This window comes from Mesoplodon densirostris, chromosome X (assembly GCF_025265405.1).
Source record: "Mesoplodon densirostris isolate mMesDen1 chromosome X, mMesDen1 primary haplotype, whole genome shotgun sequence".
NCBI lineage: Eukaryota > Metazoa > Chordata > Mammalia > Artiodactyla > Ziphiidae > Mesoplodon > Mesoplodon densirostris.
In genome coordinates, this window is record NC_082681.1 from 113581269 (window position 1) to 113598662 (window position 17394).

The 17394-nt window shown below is 33.6% G+C and overlaps 1 pseudogene; it reads left to right on the plus strand.

Annotated features, from left to right (window-relative positions):
* The first annotated feature begins 2815 nt into the window (after positions 1 to 2815).
* LOC132481746 (large ribosomal subunit protein eL15-like) overlaps positions 2816 to 17394 on the plus strand; it is a 49180-nt pseudogene continuing 34601 nt past the window's right edge.

Sequence of the window (17394 nt, forward strand, 5' to 3'; positions counted from 1 at the left end):
TAAAAATGTGTACCTATGGCTATTAATGTTGATTGATATATAGTTGAAATGGTTGTGTTCCAACACACTGTACTTCAGAAATACACTTTATACATGTTGTAAGTCTGTGATATCACTTCTTGTTCTATGATTTCTGCTTCTGGCTCTATGAAAACTTCTTGGTTAAATCTCCACTAAATGATGTAAGACTGGTGTCTTTTTGCTTGAATTAAAGCCTCCAAATATATTTTGTGTGATTTTATATCATGTTGAACTTCATAATGCAGGCTATGAATAATTCACTTTGATTGCATAAAAAGCATCTAAAGGTGAATAAGTGAATAACTAGAATGATGCATTTTAAATATGGTCCCTGGGCACTTTAAATTCCTAGGCTGTCTTTTAGGCCAAAAATAAAGTGTAAAATCGTACACTAAGGTTTGAAAGGTTATCATCCAGATATCAAAAATAAGGACAAAAGTGTGAAAGCAAAGCAGTTAAACAGGAGGTAACCACTCCAAAAAAAATGTACAAAATAATAAATGTAAGGTAATAAAAATGCTAAAATTCACTAATGAGAACATAAAAATTAAAACAAAAAGGCTATATTTCCCTTAAACCAAGAAGAAGGACTGCTGCCCTGGGCCCTACGGAGTCTCAAGTATCACAAAACAAAACATTTCTTAGAGGACACCTAAGTGTCACTGTCACTTGTAAGTTGGTTAGTACAAAAAAATACATTAAAATGTAATTACATTTTCAAAAGTATATCTAAAATTTTACCTGTTTTAAATAATTTTGAGTTTCATTAAATATAAAGTGTGGGTTGTCTTTTACCTTGATAGATAATTTTGAATATACTAGGAGAAAAATATTTTAAATCATAAGAAAATAATTTTAATTGTTTTATTCTTACATTTCATAGCATTCATATTTTCAGTGTAAATATTTCAAATTATTTACACTTTGAATGCAATTACATCTTTTCATTTGGTCATTTAATATAATACAGATTATGTGAAAATTCAGTTATAACACAACTAGTAATTTTGCTGATATAAAGGCAAGACTATATATTTTATAGAATAGATGTAAAAATAACTGATGAATTATTATGTTTTTATTTATTATATTTATTTTAAACATCGCTAAACTTTCTACATGTAACAGTAATAATTACATTTTTATTATCTTTGTTATTTTGTGATTCTTAGTCATATGAAGCCCAGAGCTTAACACAAATTTTTTTGTATTTATATTTTTTAGATTTATTGAGGTAACACTGGTTTATAACATTATATAAGTTTCATGTGTACAACATATATTTCTACTTCTGTGTATACTACAGCATGCTCACCACCGAAAATTTAGTTTCCATGCATCACCATACGGTTGATATTGTGCCATGTGTGACAACGTGGGTGGACCTTGAGGATATTATGCTAAGTGAAATAAGTCAGACACATACTGTATGATTTCCCTCATATGTTTTGTATCTTTTTGAAGTTAAGAGAGCAGCATAGGTTAGCAGTTCTTTTAGCTTGAATATTTAAAAATATTAGGGCATATGGCATTAGTCCTCTATTTATACTCTTGCTCAGGGCTTCACAAATGATAGGGGTGGGGCTGCAAAATGACAATATTTGTTTCCAGGAAAATGGCAAGATTATGGCATGCTTTTCAAAAAAACTGACAGTATCTTCCTGTTTGGCACTTTGGAAATACATAATTTGTATTTAAATATAATTAATCTGCAGAAAACTTTTCAAAACAGTTAAAGAACTTGAGAGGACATATGACAAATATTTACAATTATACTGTCAATTTTTACTTATGAAGTTACTATCATCTATCATCTTTTATTTTCTGTATATTCCTTTATTCTTTTCTGTATTTTCTGGATATTCTACAATAATCATTAAGGGTTTTATTAATATAATTAGAACATGATTCAAATATTCTGCTGTTGTATTACCAATATTTATATAAATCCAAGTATTTCAGTTTCTGTGACCCTAATGGTCTTTATTTATTTGAATAGTTCATTTCCTTAAGCAAGATAGTTAAAACAAAAACAATACTTTAAGCAGTGGTTATATAAAATGTTTTGTTCTCCTTCCATTCCTATTAACTGATCATAAAGAGTATTTGAACAAATTGAATGGAAAAACAACCTTAACTTTATGTTTTCCTTTTCTTCTTTCCACTCCTCTCCTCTCTCTCCTTCAGTGTGTACTAGGATGTCTTCAACAAATTGGTCACAAACCCTTTCTTGACTTTCTTAGAATAAAATAAATACATATATATATATACATATATATATATATATATATATACATACATATATATGTGTGTGTAGATATATATATATATATATATATATATCACATCTTTTTTGTGTTAATAGGAGTCTGATAAAGTAAAAATACATGGAGAAATAAGGTGATTGATTTTGATTTTACAAATTTCTATGACACTTGGAATCATGTTAGATGCTACAGATATATTTTCAAAGATGTTTCTTTAGCTTTAAGATTAGAAAATGTAAAGTTCACATTTCTTAGAAGCTTTCATTCTTAACCAAAAAGCTTTCAACATCACTCAAAACAAAATATCAACGTATGTAACCAACAGTGCAGAATTTAACTGAATATTTGTCATGCCTATGTAACCACAGGGCTTTTGTGATCAAATGTTTTGGTATTTTTATCCATGCCTTTCTTGGGTTATTTCTGCACATAACTAAAAATAAATTGTTAAAACTAAGAAATAATAAAACTGGTTTTCTAATGGTGGTGGTGAGGATGATGCTTATACTGATATTTAGCATGGTAGTATGGAGGAGGAAATTGGAGGTGGTGTGGTAAAAGTAGTGTACGTTTTTGGGTGGGATGATGGACTGTTAGTAACCAGAAGCCCAGTCAAGGCAGATAAGCACAGAATATATGAGTAAGGAGTTGGTGTTTATTTGGCATAACTTCATGGATTATTAGAACTGGAAAGAAAAGTAGTCACCCATCCTAACCATTTCATTTTATTTATACTGCTGTTTTTTTTAACCATAATATAAAAGAAATGTATCCGTAATATAGAAAATAAAGAAAATGATGGGGCTCTAAAAAGGAAAGGAAAATTACACATAATTATATAATCTAAACTTATTATTGTTAATATTTCAATCTAGATTTTTTTCTCTCTGTATGTGTATGAGTGTTTTTTTTAAAGTAGGGCCAAAATGTATATATTTATATCTACATCTATCTATCTATATGTATATAATTGTGTATGTGTTTTTTGGAAACCTGAGCTTTAATTAAAGTCTTGTTGTGGACATTCTTATAATGGACATTTTTACTATTCAACATTTCAGTTGTATGGGTACACTTGGCCTAATATAAATGCTTGCCACCAAAGGTGATGATTACTGAATAAAGAGCTCTACACAATTTACTATATGAAGTTTATAGGTCCTTGATACTGAAACCAGAAAAGAACAACATAAAAAATAATAAAAAATTATTGGTGAAACTCCCTTTTATGATATGTATGCATACAAAAACATTAGTAACTAAAATTGATAACACTGTAAAAATCATGACCTAATAGGATTTATCTCAGAAAGGCAAAGAGAGTTCCATATTTAAAAACCTATCACTGTGATTCACTATATTAATGCATGAAGCAGAAAGACCAAATAATCATTTTTTTCTTTTTCTTTTTTTTTTTTAGAGGTACCAAAGCCTTGGGTCAAGACCAAATAATCTTTTAATAGAAGAAAAGGAAACTTTTGATAACATTATCACATGTATGTTAATTAATGCACTTAGTAAACTAGAAACAAAGAAATTTCCTTAGACTGACAAAAAGGCATTCAAAATATTAGAAAGGCAGTTAAGAGATCAGAGGCATTCTCACTGAACACATGGATAAGTTCAGATTGGTTCCATTACTGCTGGAATCCATCATTATTCTGGATGTCATATGTTAGATAATAACAGGACAAATAAAAATCATTGTCTCCGTGTGTCAGATATTTGCCTATAAAAATTAAAGAAAACCAGTGGAGACATTATTAGAACGAACCAATTACTTCAGCAGGTATGCTGTATTCAAGATCAACTTTAAAAAATCAATACCATTACTTTATATCAAAAATAACCAAGTAGCATTTGTGGTAGGAAAATAAAACCCTTTACAAAAGTAATACATTTTAAAAATCCCCAGGAATTTTAACCTAAAATCTGTAACACTTTTTATATAGAAAACATGTAACATGTTTGAAGTGCATAAAAGAAGGCCTCAATAAATGGAAAACTAGGTTTCCTGGATAAAAAGGCACACTATTTTTAAAATGTCAATTGTCTCTTAATTTCTTCAAAATTCTATGTATGCCCAATCATAAACCCAGCAGAGTACTTAACGAACAGAGTAAGTTTATATGGGGGAGTAAAATTATGTGTTTAGCTATTTTTTTAGTAAAATAAGAACAAATAGAGGAATTCAACCTACAGATAGAAAGGTATTTATAAAGTGATACAAATTAAAATAATGTTTTGTTTCATAGACCATTTAAGGAGAATTATGAGTCAGGAAACACCTATGCATATGTGGACACTTGCTATATGAGAGAGGTGGCATCATAAACATTGTAGAAAGCAAACACTATTCAATAAAGATGTTGGAAGATCTGGCTTTCCATTTGGGAATAAAAAGACATACATTCCAGGTGGATTAAAAAGATGTACATTCTAGGTAGAAAAAAGTTTTAAATAAGTATTTAAAACAGATTAAAAAAATTAAAAATAAAGCAGATGAAAAAATACAAGAACTCTTTTATAACCTCATATTAGGAAGGATTTTTTTATAGACCAACACACACACATACAACCAAATATATTTGAAAAAATAGATAAAATTTAGGTTATTATTTTAAAGATAAAAACTCGGACCTCCCTTCCGAACAGCAAATTCATGTATGAGTTCCCCTATCACACCTCTGCTCAAAACTCTCCAGTATTTCCTGTCTCTCACACAATAAAAGCTAGAGTAAAATGACCTTCTGGCCCTTTATTATGTGGCTCCCTGGTACCTCTCTCACTTCATCTCCTACTGTCATTCCCTTCACAGTATCCATTCCAGCCACACTGGCATTAGATACATTCTCATCAGTGTCATTGCATTTCATGTCCTCTCTCTCCTCCTCTCACTGCCCTCTGCCCAGATACAATTCATTATATATATATAACTATATATGTAATTATATTATATATATAATTCATATAATTCATTTTTCCTCATCCTTTCAGATATTTGACTTTTGTTACATTTGTCCTTCATTAGTTGCCTTTCTTGGCAACTCTATTTAAAATCCCTCTAGGCTATTGTGGATAATGCTGCAGTGAACATGGGTATGCAGGTATCTCTTCAAGATACTGATTCCTTTGGATAGATACCCAAGAGTGAGATTGCTGGATCATATGGTAATTCCATTTTAGATTTCTTGAGGAACCAGTAAACTGTTCTCTATAATAGACTGTATCATTTTACATTCCCACCACCAGTGTTTAAGGGATCCCTTTTCTCCACATCCTCGCCAACATTTGTTAGCTCTTGTCTTTTTTTTTTTTTTTTTTTTTTTTTCTTTTTGCGGTATATGGGCCTCTCACTGTTGTGGCCTCTCCCGTTGCGGAGCACAGGCTCCGGATGCGCAGGCCCAGCGGCCATGGCTCACGGGCCCAGCCGCTCCGCGGCATATGGGATCCTCCCAGACCGGGGCACGAACCCGTATCCCCTGCATCGGCAGGCGGACTCTTAACCACTGCGCCACCAGGGAGGCCCAGCTCTTGTCTTTTTTATTATAGCTATGCTAACACATTCTTGACTGGAGACGTATTATGGCCACAGGTGTTAGTTTCTCCAAAAATCCCCCAGTCAATAATGTGCTAACAGGGCTGGGAGGAGGGGGAAATGGGGTGATGTAGATCAAAGGGTACAAATTATCAGTTATAGGAAGTATAAGCTCTGAAGATTAATGCACAGGATGGTGACTATAGTTTAAAATACCGTATTAGACACTTAGAAGTCACTCACAGTAGATCTTAAGCATTCCCATGGCAAAGAAAGTTAACTGTGTTAATTATGCGAGGTGGTGGATGTGTTAATTATCTTGATCTTTGTAATCATTCTACAGTGTATATGCATATCGAATCATCACATTTTACACCTTAAATATATACAATTATATTTGTCAGTTATTCCTCAATAAAGTTAAAAAATAAATAATTAAATCCCTCCAAATCTCCATATCACTTGCTGTATCCTTTCTATAGCAATTATCGCAATGAATTTTTATATCTTTTATTTTTTTGTATTTTTATTTTCTCTATCCAAACCTCCCTGAGACTGCTGCTAGAGTATAAGCTTCATGAGAGCAGATGTTTTATGATGTTTATTTCCATGTCTCTAGCACCAAAGACAGAGCCTGACAGTGACTCAGTACATTTTTTAAATGAATGAATAAACAAGTATCACTGGGGATATCAGGAGAGAAGTGGGCAGGACATGATGGATAGAATGATTTCTATAAATTGTCTTATTACGTTCAAAAATAGACAAAGTGAATATAAGAAACTGTATTTAGTGGTTAATTTTGTATGGTAAGAAAACAGACTTTTTGTACTTTCTTATACTTTTACAGTTTATAAAAATGAAAAATGACTCAAAAAATGAGATAAAAATCATTACTGGATACCAAGGATATGCACACACTTGAGATTCTTAATCCATATTGACACTCAGCAAATGCAGCAACCTTTACTTCCATCTGGTGCCAGCATTTCTTGCAAACTTATCTTTAAACCAGACCTACATATTTTTCCTCTTCTGTTGTCTAGTCATAAGGAATTTTCCATGACACCATTCTCCATATTGGTTAAGAGTAAGGTAGCAGGATGCTAACGCACATATATGGAATCTAAAAAGACAGTACTGATGAACTTAGTGGCAGGGCACGAATAAAGACGCAGACGTAGAGAACGGACGTGAGGACATGGGGGTCGGGGGAGGGGAAGCTGGGACGAAGTGAGAGAGTAGCAATGACATATATACACTACCAAATGTAAAATGGTTGCCTAGTGGGAAGCTGCTGCATAGCACAGGGAGATCAGCTTGGTGTTTTGTGACGACCTAGAGGAGTGTGATAGGGAGGGTGGGAGGGAGGCTCAAGAAGGAGGGGATAGGGGGATATATGTATACATATAGCTGATTCACTTTGGTGTACAGCAGAAACTAACACAACATTGTAAAGCAATTATACTCCAATAAAGATTTTTTTTTTAAAAGATTAAGGTAGCAAAAAGGCAGGAATGAGCAGTAGAAAAAAAATAAACCTCTCTCCTCTTGCGCTGCAATTTCTTCCTAGTGGCTTCTATTAGCCAAACTCCACCAGAGTGCAGGTAGCCCAGGTGATGAAGTCTGCAGGCATCAGCTTGACAGAGAGGGATGGAAATTTGTTGTGGCGGTGTGTGTGTGTGTGTGTGTGGGGGGGGGGATGAGTGTGAATAACCATCACAAATTGAATCTGTTGAAATTTGGTGTTATATTGACTCAACTCTTGAAACTCTATCAATATAAAGTTAGAGAGTATATATCTTAAATAGCTAATATTATAATAATGTCATTTCTATATCTGTAGTTTGCATAAATTTTCCTTTATTCAAAAATAACTGGCATGTGTGAGGAAGGGTGTGAATTTGAGAATAAGAGGAGTGGAGAAAGAAAGGTTGTTTCACTGATTTCAATCAACTGCTGTCAAAGATACTTAGAAAATAATAAACAAATACCATGTTAAGTTTCCAGAGCACTCTAACCTGGATAGTTATCAGGTTAGAATCAGTGACTCATTAGGTTTCCCAAAGAGCAATGATCTTTCCATGATTGATGTTTCTCCCATGAGACAACATACTTCTTCATCATTTAGTTAAGTACCTGGTCGAAAATACTTAGAACTTTTGGATTTCCATACACTCTAGAAGTTATTTTTAGAGCCCTATAGTTTTTGCTGATGACAAATTATTTCCTGTAATTCTCACAATGCTAAATAAACTTAAATTAATTTTCCTGCAGGATAGTCTGAACAAATAAAACTCTGCACTCTTTCCTTTTCTGAACATTTATCTTGATTTATACTTTCTAGAAAGATTCTTTATGTTATAAACTCTTCCTTTTGAAGATAGTGTTTTCAGAACATGTTCCAGAGATACTTGCTTTAAATCTACTCATTGTCTTGATCTGATATCTATAGCGTGACATTTTTGTTTCATGCAAATTAATCTCTCATGCTATAGTTTATGAAATGCTGAGATGATCATATTTATTTTATAAAACTCAAACAAATTTTCAAGCAACTTTCATTTGGTAACTATTGCCTTGACATAACAGGAAAAGCCAGTTTCTAAAAAGAAGGAACTATAGATTATTTTATCTAATATTGCACATTAGAAAATAAATAACTTATTTTTATCAAGCACATTCTTCAGTATTCACACAATGTCTTCTTATCCATTTATTTTATTTTACCATATTTGAAACTTTATTCTGAAATATATGTATGTGTGTATATATATATATATATATATATATATATATATATAGAGAGAGAGAGAGAGAGAGAGAGAGAGAGAGAATGAAGAATGAAGAAGTAGGGCTTCCCTGGTGGCGCAGTGGTTGAGCGTCCGCCTGCCGATGCAGGGGACACGGGTTCGTGCCCCGTTCCGGGAAGATCCCACATGCCGCAGAGCAGCTGGGCCCGTGAGCCATGGCCGCTGAGCCTGCACGTCTGGAGCCTGTGCTCCACAATGGGAGAGGCCACAACAGTGAGAGGCCCGCGTACCGCAAAAAAAAAAAAAAAAATGAAGAAGTAGAAATCAGTGATTCACCATAAAGTCAATACTTTGTAAATACTGACGTAGATCAAAAATACAACATTGCAGCGGTATAGAAGTCTCTCTTTTTTTTTTTTTTTTTCCCTCGGTACGCGGGCCTCTCACTGTTGTGGACTCTCCCGTTGTGGAGCACAGGCTCCGGACGCGCAGGCTCAGCGGCCATGGCTCACGGGCCCAGCCGCTCCGCGGCATGTGGGATCCTCCCGGACCGGGGCACGAACCCGTGTCCCCTGCATCGGCAGGCGGACTCTCAACCACTGCGCCACCAGGGAAGCCCTAGAAGTCTCTCTTTTGCCACCTTCTTGGTACAACCATCCTGTGTCACAAAAACAGCTATGCTCGTGTCATTTATAGTAATCATCTGCTTACTTTCCTGCATAGTTTTACCACATAAGTAACCATTCTTAAATACTTAAGTTTAATTTTGTGTTTTCTTTTTATAAAGATGTTATTGTAAGGGATCTTTGGTTTTACATTATATTTTTGAGATGTGTCTGTTACTGCATGCAACTGTATCCATTTTCATTGCTGTATAGTTTTCTTTATAATAGTATATAAAAATTTTTTTCACATGACTCGATTTGAAATTTGGGTTAGCTATAGTTTGCATTTTATAAATAATGTTGTTAAGACTATTCTTTTGCATGTCTCAGTGCACAGGAGGAACAAATTTAAGCACTGAGCAGTCCAAACCTCTAATTTAACAGATCTAGACACTAATTACTTATGTAGTTAAATAAGAAAGTCAAGGTTATTTTTTGAAATTTGCTATGTTTTAGAAGGAAATATTTTAACATCCAAAGTATACTGTTGTTTTTAGCCATTTTTGCCTTCCCTATTTCCCACATCTGCCAAATTTTCCTACTCCTTTACTCCTCTGCAGGGAGAATATTTTTTTTACTTTCCTTTGATTATATTTTGCAGAATTACTACAGTCATTGATAATATAATTGATAATTTGCATTAAATAATATTTATATTTTGAAGAAAATTAAGTACTTTTTATTTTCTTTACGTGCAGGTAGATATCCTTCATTCCCAGCTTTGAGAAAGAGGCACGTAAACATCCCATAATGCATGAGTGATATGCAATAACGTCAGAGGAGAGAACATTACTTTCTGACCTTCACACAAATTCTCCTATGCCCCACTGCTAGAGGGCTGAGAGCTCTTTAAACTTTGTGACCTACTAAGCATGGCTCTAAATGTCATTCTTATTCATAGCAACATTTAATGCTTTCCTGGATTTTGATACACTATTTACCACAATGATATATTGCAGAATTGAATTCCACAGCTTGATTGTGTGCTGCATAAAGAATTGTGCTGTTCATCAGTCTAAAGTGGAATGTGATTCCTTCTCATTGAGAGTCAGCTTGTTTCTATGGTATGAGAATGGGAAGAGAAAACACCTTATGTTTTCATTAAAACATTCATTACTTTTATAGCTGTTTTTCCTTTTCATAGTTTACTTCTATTAGTAAGTAAATCACACTATAATGCCTTCCAGACATAATTTTTATATTTATTTTGGCCTTTTTACCCAGCATTAACATTTGGCCTGATTTTAATTGGTCACATTTTATATAATCTTCAATATAAATTGACTACTGAGTGAAACTGTTGCTCAGAAGAAATCTAGAAGCACTGCAAGGAAAAGGCATCAGCATTATACAGTTAGGAATAAATCAGAATTGAAAATTCAGAATTTTTAAGTTCTGTTTATATGAATGTTTCATATTGTCTTTTCTCTTCCTATATCCGATAGAAAATTAGAACATATTTTCTTCTACCTGTTTAATTACATTAAACATTTTATCTCATTTAAAACAAATATATATTCATCAACATTGAAATAAATTCTTGGATAATATTTATCTTTTACATATGTGAAAATCAATGCAAATATGTTCATGTTAACTCTAAATCTAAATGGCCTCACCTTGGGTATTCTTTGCGAAGACATTTAGGGGTAGCACCTCTGCCCATGAAACTGTTTCAGGAGCACTTTTCTAATACCAACAGAAAAGGAATATAATTATTTTAGCTACCCACCAAAATTGTTTGCAACACTGTTATTCTTTGAATACTGAATTTAGGACCAGTGGTTTATGCACATCCTAAAATACTTCTTATATATAAAGCCAAAAGAAAACAATTTTTTAAAGTATTAAAAATAGGAGACAAAATATAATTGATGAATAGTGTCCACAGTAATACTGATACTCAAAAGAACAAAATGGCTGTAAGAATTTTGTGAAAGTAAATAAACTTAAATAATTAATTTTTGCACATAAGTTTAGATGATATCAAGAGCTTATTACTTTGTGCATGTGTTTCTTGTGGGATTCTTTTCATATATTAATTCAGACATGCTTGCCTTAATCTTTCTTATTATAGACTATTCTACGACAGTTAAATCTAGAAGGCTGCTAGGTGAACTTCTTATAGCAAACATATTGCTTTTCATCCATGAAATAATGTAATGGCTTAAACAAATCAAATGTGTGTATATTAATAATCATATCAAATCTTTAACCCCTCCAGACTACAATGATATAGTAATTTAACAAGAATTGTTTTGTTCCTCTACAAGCCTGTCAGATCTAGGTTTTAATTATCTTCTTACCACCTCTAGGCCTTTTCATATTCACACAGTATGTAAATTAATGTAGTCTCTCATTTTGAAAGAGTTAAGGGATAATACTGTCCTAGAATATTTCTGTCTTACCTTTATTAACCAGATATCTGCCTTCCTGTAGAATGTAATTCAAAAAGAAAATATAGAAACTTATTAATAATTCAAGAGTTAAGATGAGTAGGAAAAAAATCCTTGCTCTCAACAAAACAAACACAATCCTTAGGGTCATCAAAGTGTAACTGAGGGAAAATTAGTTTAAAAAAAGTTTTTTTACAAACTTCCAAAGTGAAAGTAATTCTGTCTTCATTTAAATAGATTTCTTTGTTCAACAAACATTTTTTAAGGACCTACTGTATGTTAGGCACTGAACTGAAAAGACAAAGCTCCTATCTTTGTCTGATTACATCTTACACGCTAAGGGAGAGACAAAGAAAATAAATAATTAAACATATGTAATATATCAGGTAGTAGTAAGTGTTGTATAGAAAATGAAATGAGGTAATGGATGTAGTGAATGAGGGAGAGATTCTAGGGAAATAGTAGAAGCCTTCTCTTCCTACATGAAAGTTGAGCAGCAATCTGTAGCAAGGGAGTGAAACATGGATATCTGTGGGAAGAACATCAGAGATTGTTAAAGCTGATTCCAAGGTTTAGAGTCTGATCAGTTAAAATGATGGAATTACCACTAACTGATTTAAGAAAGACTGAACAAGAAGAGCATTGGCAAAAATCAGGAGTTTGGATTTAGGCACATTAACTTTTAAAGTGCCTATTAGACATCCCAAGGGAAATATCACTTAGACAGCTTGATATGAGACTAGAATTCTAGTGAGACATCTATATTAGATTATAAATTTGGTAGCTATCAACATATAGGTGGTATTTGAAGCCATAAGTCTTGATGTGATAATGAGGGACTGGGTAAAGGAGCAGAGAGGAGGTCCGAAGGCCGAGCCCTGAAGCTTTCCAGTTGGTGGAATCTAGAAGAGGAGGAGGATATAGCAAGAGAAACTGAAAAAGAGCACTTATGTGATCAGAAGAAAACCAAGAAAACGTGTTGTCCTGGAAGCCAAGTGAAGAAAGTGTTTGAACTAAGAGAGAGTGAACAATTGTGTCAGATGCTCTTAACTAGTCAGTACAATAAAGATTGTGAATTGACCATTGGAACTGGCAAAGTAGAAGCCATGACAGAATGTCACTAAAGCTATTTTGTTTTTTTAGTCGTTTGGGTAAAAGGTTGATTAGAGTGGGTTCGAGAAAGGACAAGAGGAAATGAGACAGGGTATAAATAGCTTTTTTTGAGTATCTTAATGTAGAGAGGGGCAAAGAAATGGAGAAGAAGCTGTAGAAGGATATGAAGTTGAAGGAGTTTTGTTTGGAGTAGGAGATAGTACAGCCTGTTCATGTGCTGATGAGAAGTATCCATGAGAGAGGGAAACTCAAGAAAGAGGAAAGAGAGTTATGTCTTTGAGTAGGCAAGAGAGAATGGGATCTGGTTCACACGTGTAAGGGTTAGCCTTGGATAGCATCAGTAACCATTCTTTGAGAGCAGTAGGAGGGAAGGGAAAGGATATAGATCCAGATGAAAGTAGAGTGGTTAGATCGGTAAGTGTGGTGGTAAGAGTGGAATCTTTTATCAGTTATATTTTATGTCATCAGGAAATAAGAAAGGTCATGATCTGAAAGTAAAAAAGAGAAGGAAATATTCATGTGAAGAGAGAAGAAATAGTTATCTAAGAAAGGACAACAAATGCATTAGGGAAATAGGGTATAATTCCCTTTGGACTCATGCATTTATAATGAGATCCTGTTAGCACCTTTATGTGTTTTTGTATTCAGGTTTAGCTACTTAGGTGCATATGTGAAATAGGCAGAGAATTATATTTAGCTATGGTTGGGGTTTTGTCAGGCAAGTAAAATGAAGAAAGAGGGGACAAGGAAACAAAGTGTATGTGAGGGCAGCTAGGCTGGATAAGGCTGACGGTCATGATTGAAGGGTTAAGAAATAGGGAAAACACGAAGGTCATTTGATTGATGGTCTCATAGAGTTGTGTAGTTCTGGAGGTCAGGTTATAAGATGGAGGGAATGGGAAAGAAAAGAGGCAGTGATCAAAATGGATGCATGGAAATGAGATTATTCAGTGAGTACAGATATGTTTTATCAACTATGAGAGGGAGAGAGAGCACAAGAGTGCAGATTGACTTCTTGTTTTTAACATCTTTATTGGAGTATAATTGCTTTACAATGGTGTGTTAGTTTCTGCTTTATAACAAAGTGAATCAGCTATACATATACATATATCCCCATATTCTTGACTTAGTATTTGAGCCAGGAGATGCCTGGGTCATGGTTCAGCATTGGATTCATTGGTACAAAGACCTCTGGTTTCAGGTACCACAAAACTCCATAAGACTGTGCAAATTCTTTCTGCTTTTCAGTCAAGGCTTTTTTGTCATTTTCTAAGAAAAACGGGTGTAGGGGAGAATTGTTAGGCTGAGTGAATTATCATTGTATTTGTGAGTCTTTTAGAATTCATTTTGTTTTGTCTGCTTACACCTTGATCAACAGCTTGATAGCCAAACCCAGCATTTGCCCTCAAGTAGCATCTGCCCTCAAGTAGCATCCTTGGCTCATTGTCACCTGAAGAAGGGCTCCTTTCTCTGGAAATGACCTCATTTAAGCTTCGGTGCCTCTACTCTTTGATAGTCCTTTAGAAATGTACGGGTTCTATTTTATCTGGATTTATCTTGATGAACTATGGGAGCAAAGATATTCTTCATCATTTTACATCCTATACAGAATGGAATTCACTATCCATGTTTTCAACTTCTTGATGCATGTTGCACCATAATCAGAATATTTTAAGATGAGCTTAATCAATGCCTGGTTGAAGAAAACCAAAGAAATCTTTTCCTTAATCTTCTAAATGATCATGATCACATTTCCCCTGGACCTCCATCCATAGTGTTCAGTATATTTGGAGGTACATATCACATTCTGCCTTACTGTTACCCCTCTTGTATTATTCCATGTAGAGAATCCTCACAATTTGGTGTTCAATGATCCACTTTTTGTATCTAGAACTGCTCATCACCTCATCTCTTAGTGTACCTGATACAGTGTTTTGGCCATGATAATCAGATTTCTAGATTCTTCATCATCATGTTTTTCATCTGAATGTGTTCATGTTTATTTATAGTTCTGCAATCTGGCATCTACAGCTGGAAAAATCCTTCCATATTCAAGAACCATGAAGTCATATTTCATCTCTTTACCTGGTCACTCCACTTTATGATGTCTAACTTTCATAAGTTTAAACTGCAATGAGAGATTTTGGTTTCGTTTCATATTGAGCTTCTAGTCAAATAAAACACTTGGGTCATCTTCATGTGGAAAAGAAAGCAGTTTACTCTAGCCATCCCCCTTTCTGTTGTGGGGTGATAAGCAAGATGAACAAAAAGTCAAGATTTTATCCCCATTGTAATTTACTTTGTTTTACAAATCATAATTACAGTCTATGGTGTCCTATTAATTATTATGGATTTTCATCTAATATATTACATATTTACCCACAGTTTTAAAAATGGAAAATTTTTAAAGCATATTTTATATGCTTTATTTTGAGACTTCAATCTTTCTCCCTCATTTGTCTATCCCTTTAGCACAAGTAAACAAAGAAAATGTTTTAAAATACTATCTTGGTTCATCATGTTTGTACATTTCATAAAAGTGTGATTGATTGATTAGAAAGTTTATAGGTCTGCTCTGGTCCTTTTAAAAATTGAAGACTATTAATATCCTTTCATAAAGTATTGTATAAGCAAGCACAATCATTAAGCACATGTATTCTACACTCACAGACCAGGAACTAAGTGGACATAACTGCTTGCCGTGTAATCATTGTCATAGAAGTCGGAAGTCAGTTATACAATAAGAAGTAAATACATAGTCTAGTTTATCATTGTAATCTGGTATGGCATATCATTTTAGTCATAATTGTGAGTGCTTTGCATCTGACTTTGAAATAGGCCTAAATATTTAAATTAAAAATACCTGCTCACTTACAACTTTGGATCAAGTGACCAAATGGAAATACAAATTAAATTTTAGGTTTGATGAGCAAAGCAAATAAACTTGACTATTTAGAAATTGTTAGCAACTACTAATAGTAACTGGTAATTAGACTTTCTCATTTTCTTTACAAAGAGATTTTGAATATCTCATAAAGTTGCAAGATACGTTTCAAAATTTTCCTCCCAAACATAATTTTAGTTGGCTTAGAAGCTTATTTATTGATAAAGTTAAACCAGTATCTAATCAAAGAATATGCTCAGTTGTTATCCATTAATATGTATGTATACACATATATATGCATATATATTCTTACTATTTTTTCAATATTCTGAATAGGTTAAATTCAAGAATACATTGAAATTTAAAGACAAGCTATAAAATGACTGACAATTAGCAGTGTCTTATCTATATGAGTTTTATTTTTTTCAGACTATGTAACAAATAAAACTCAGAAATAAAGGTAAATTATGAAGTTAAAATGGCAAACTGACTGCAGTTGTCAATCATTATGCCATTTTTTAAGTTATATTCATCAAAACAACCCTTACTGTCTGACTTTGTAATAATAAAATATTATTGATGTGAACTTATAAGATGCATTGATATTTTTTAAAGTGATTTGTTTTAAACATTGTGGATAAGCATGTGATTTCATTACAATAAAATAAATTTGAAACTATTTCTTCTCTACTTCCCCTCTTCCTTTTGACAAGTCTAGGCCCTCATAGCTTGTTATTTTGAATGCACTTTTTTTAGTACAGGCTCTGGACGTGCAGGCTCAGTGGCCACGGCTCACGGGCCCAGCCGCTCCGCAGCACATGGGATCTTCCCGGATCAGGGCACGAACCCGTGTCCCCTGCATCGGCAGGCGGACTCTCAACCACTGCGCCACCAGGGGAGCCCTGAATGCACTTTGTTTATTATACAATTTTAATTATTTTAAGATCAATTTAATTTTAAGTTATTTCTTATGTGCTGTAATGTCTGTGTTCAGCTAAGCACTGAACAAATATTAGGCTTCAATACTTTTTTTATGAATAAATGATAAAACCAGATTACTCATTTTTTATCTTTAACAATTATTATTAAACCACTAACATTTTCCTGTCAGCAACGTGCATATAAGTCTGCATCGTGAAGTTCATGACTTGAGTTATGTTGATTGATATTTTCTCCCCATTTAAACTATTGCCTTCTTGAGGACAGGGAACATATTAGCATTTCAGTCAGATGCAGTTGAAGGGACACTAATCTAAATGTTTCAAGACCAAGACACAAGCTTTAACTTCACTACAGTATGATACTTAAAGAGTTTCTTAATTTCTCTGAGCCTTAATTTCTTCTTTTTTAACCTATCAAAAGAGAAATATAATATGTGCTCTGCTTTCTTGATATAGATAATGCAATGACTGAATAAAATAATACATATAAAAGAACTTTTCCATCTCTTAAGTATCGTGAAAAGAGATGTTGTTTAGTTACTGTTATGTTTTCAGTTACAGTTTCTAAAAAGAAAGAGGAAAGGACAGAGAGATACAGAGAAGAAACAACTTATTCTCTTATTTTTACAAAATTAAAGAGTATCATAATCCTTTAAATCACTACTCTAAACCAGTCTCCTAAATGGAGAAAAGGAGGGTAATGTGGAGGTTGAAAATGTGGGAGTATTTTTGTTGTCATGATATCTGAAAAGTACTGCTGTGTTTATTGGGGTGGGTGGCTGGGAAGCTAAACTTTTTGCAGCCTGCAGGATAGTA